Consider the following 4,095-nt stretch of genomic DNA (forward strand, 5'->3'; position numbering starts at 1 on the left):
TAACTTCTTGCCCCTCGAAAGAGCCATACGTGACAATATCAAGTTTTCCTACACCCAATCAACGATAAGATCAAAGAAATATTCCAAACCTCTCACATGTATCATGGCGTATGAGGTACCTCTACAAATTGGTGATTGGGAAGGAACAACGAACTTCATGGTTGTCGATGTAGAAAGCGATGATGTTTCGCTTGGTGCCGGGTTTATGGAGTCAATAAAGCCATGGACGACATCCCATGACCGACTCACTATTTTCGTCGAAGAAAAGAAATTCGACATTATGATTTGCACGGAAATAATGAAACACGGATCTCTTGCCGACCTATCACGACGAGAGACCCGTCCGATTGAAGATCTATTGGGCATAGCAAAAGTTAAGAAAAGAGGAAGACCCAAGAAGATCAAGACGGAGGTAAACCTTTGGCCAACAAGGAAGAAATCAAGAAAAGGTGTCCAAAGGCCGACCTCAACCAAACAATAACATTCCGCAAGGGCGTGATCATGAGAAGCCGAAGTAATTCCTATCAACGGACATGGTCACGTCGAAATGGTGTGATTGACGAGGGCGTCAACCATTCAAGTGGGGGAGAATGTCACGGTTCGTTTTTTCGAACTCCCGTGACACGCCCAAGATGCATAAGGGAGCTCACACAAAGCATACACGCATTTTCAAAGCCTACACTAACTCCGGGCAGCTCAACAACAGTTCACTCCAGCTCACGACTAGCTCACTCAAGTGTACTCAGCTCACTCCTACTCGGGGCAGCTCACTCTTAGTTGAGGTTAGCTGGACAAGCTACTGTGAAGTCCACAAGTCCATATATGCCGAAGAGGTGCGAGTATGCCAAGAGGTGCGACCAAGGGCCATGTACCAAGTCCCTTGTCCACATACATTCCCCTTAAACCATCCTTATCCTCTCCCTTATCCTTATCCTTATCCTTATCCATTCCCCCTCACACACCAAATACACCCCCCTAAGGAATATTCCCTTGTGAGAGAGAAGCATATACATCTCCCTTGTCATCCTTATCCTTTCCCTCTCTCACACACAAATACATCCCCTCTACCCTATCCATTTTGGCGCCACACTCAAGGGATGCAATGGTTCATTTTGGCGCCACACTCCAAGGGTCGTGATGGTTCACCTTTGCCGCCAACATCAAGAGGAACGAAGGTCGCACCCCTTCGTTCCATACATCTCTTTTGGACATTATACATGAAGAGGAACAAGGAGGTTCATTCCCCCTTACTCACATCCTTTCCCAAGAGGCATGAAGGAGGCACCCCTTCACACCAACCATCACATTTCCTAGGCCTATAAATAGGAGGCATTAGGCCTCATTTTCATTCATTCAATTAGAAGTTTTATCCATTTTATTATCCAAATACTTATATATATCTTACAAGCATTGTATTCCAACAATCTTGTAACAATCTTGTAATAGTTTATAATCATTCTCTTGTAAAACATTACTCTTTATTATTTCTTATATATAGTAATACTTTGCGATGTTTCCGCACATCTATTGTTTCGCATTGTTATTACAAGCCATACTCTTCAAGTGATACTTGTCAATGGGTTTTGATATCATTCAAGACTCTCGCCTTGACTCAAGTGGGCACGGCCTATTTCATACCCGAAGAAATGAGGGCGTGACACCATGGCCTAGGCATTGCTCGGCCATTGGTGCCCATGGCCTAGGCATTGCTCGGCCATTTCCAAGGCATTGCTCGAGCCATTGGTGCCCATGGCCTAGGCATTGCTCGGCCATGGCTAGGACCCATGGCCTAGGCATTGCTCGGCCATTGGCTAGGCATTGCTCGGCCATTGGTGCCCATGGCCTAGGCATTGCTCGGCCATTGGTGCCCATGGCCTAGGCATTGCTCGGCCATTGGTGCCCATGGCCTAGGCATTGCTCGGCCATTGGTGCCCATGGCCTAGGCATTGCTCGGCCAAGGCATTGTCGGCCATACAAGGCATTGCTCGATATCATTGGTGCCCATGGCATAGGCATGCTCGGCCATTGGTGCCCATGGCCTAGGCATTGCTCGGCCTTTGGTGCCCATGGCCTAGGCATTGCTCGGCCATTGGTGCCCATGGCTAGGCATTGCTCGGTCATTGGTGCCCATGGCATAGGCATTGCTCGGCCATTGGTGCCCATGGCTAGGCAGGCCATTTGCCCATGGCATAGGCATCATTGGGCCATGGCTAGGCATTGCTCGGCCATGGCTAGGCATTGCTCGGCCATGGCTAGGCATTGCTCGGTCATTGGTGCCCATGGCATAGGCATTGCTCGGCCATTGGTGCCCATGGCATAGGCATTGCTCGGCCATGGCCTAGGCACGTGCTCGGCCATTGGTGCCATGGCCTGGCCATTGCTCGGCCAAAGTGCCCATGGCCTAGGCATTTCGGCCACATTGGCCTTAGGCATTTGCGCATGGCCTAGGCAATTGGTGATGGGGTCATTGTGTGTGCCGTGGTTTGGATGATGGCATAGGCATTGCTCGCACATGGCCTCGGCAAAGGAAGGCATTCCTTGGGGGGTCATTGTGCCCGTGGCCTAGGCATTGTGTCGCTAGGCATGGCACATGGAGAGGCAATTGCTCGGCACATGGATAAGGATAAGGGCACATGGCTCATGGCCTAGGCAATGATCGGTCATTGTAGCCGTGGCCTAGGCAATTGCCGCACATGGCCTAGGGCTGGCATTGCTCATGGCCACTTGGCCTAGGCAATGATCGGTCATTGTAAGCCGTGGCCTAGGCATTTGCCATGGCACATGGCCAAGGCAATGCTCGGTCATTGTGCACGTGGCCTAGCCATTTGCCGCACATGGCCAAGGCAATGCTCGGTCATTGTGCCCGTGGCCTAGGCATTTGCCGCACATGGCCAAGGCAATGCTCGGTCATTGTGCCCGTGGCCTAGGCATTTGCCGCACATGGCCAAGGCAATGCTCGGTCATTGTGCCAGTGGCCTAGGCATTTGCCGCACATGGCCAAGGCAATGCTCGGTCATTGTGCCCGTGGCCTAGGCATTTGCCGCACATGGCCTAGCCATTCTTGCTCATGGCCAAGGCAATGCCCGGTCATGGTGGCGTGGCCTAGGCATTTCGCATATGGCCTAGCCATTCAAGTCACTTGGGTGATTATGCCTTATCATTTTTTGTTATTCTCGGCACTTGTACCCCATGGCCTAGCCATGGCACGCTCATTCCCGACATTTGGTACCGACGCCTTCTTCTCTCATTGATCGATGATTCCCGGCAATTGTTGGTTTCGACAAATCCGGGTTTCTTCTTCAGTTGGTGCTCAAATTTTGCGTGGCCGCTTTATTTGACCCCGTGAACTTTCTATGCGATTTCCGGAGTTTTTTTTTAGGGACCCGGAATCCCGAAAAAACGTGTATTATACACTTCAATTTCGGCCGTTCGGGAGGTCGTAATCGGACCGGTTTCTTTTTCTCCCTCTTTTTCAATCACGCGTCCTACCTCATTTCAGGAGTTAACCTGTTCGATTTCAGCCTCAAATAACGAGCTTTAACTCATTTTTCACGATAATCCGAGTTTCGGCGAATCTGGTTTTTTAGCCCACCGGCACCCCCAAATGTCTTCCGTTGGTGCTCAAATTTTGCGTGGACGCTTTATTTGACCCCGGGAACTTTCTATGCGATTTCCGGAGTTTTTTTTCGGGACCGGAATCCCGAAAAAACGTGTATTATACACTTCAATTTCAGCCGTTCGGGAGGTCGTACCGGACCCGGTTTCTTTTTCTCCCTCTTTTTCAATCACGCGTCCTACCTCATTTCAGGAGTTAACCTGTTCGATTTTTGCCTCAAATAACGAGCTTTAACTCATTTTTCACGATAATCCGAGTTTCGGCGAATCCTGGTTTTTCGGCCCATGGCACCCCAAATGTCTTCCGTTGGTGCTCAAATTTTGCGTGACCGCTTTATTTGACCCCGGGAACTTTCTATGCGATTTCCGGAGATTTTTTTCCGGGACCGGATTCGAAAAAACGTGTATTATACACTTCAATTTCACCGTTCGAGGAGGTCGTCTGGGACCCGGTTTCTTTTTCTCCCTCTTTTTCAATCA

Source organism: Silene latifolia, chromosome 6 (assembly GCF_048544455.1).
Source record: "Silene latifolia isolate original U9 population chromosome 6, ASM4854445v1, whole genome shotgun sequence".
Classification (NCBI taxonomy): Eukaryota; Viridiplantae; Streptophyta; class Magnoliopsida; order Caryophyllales; family Caryophyllaceae; genus Silene; species Silene latifolia.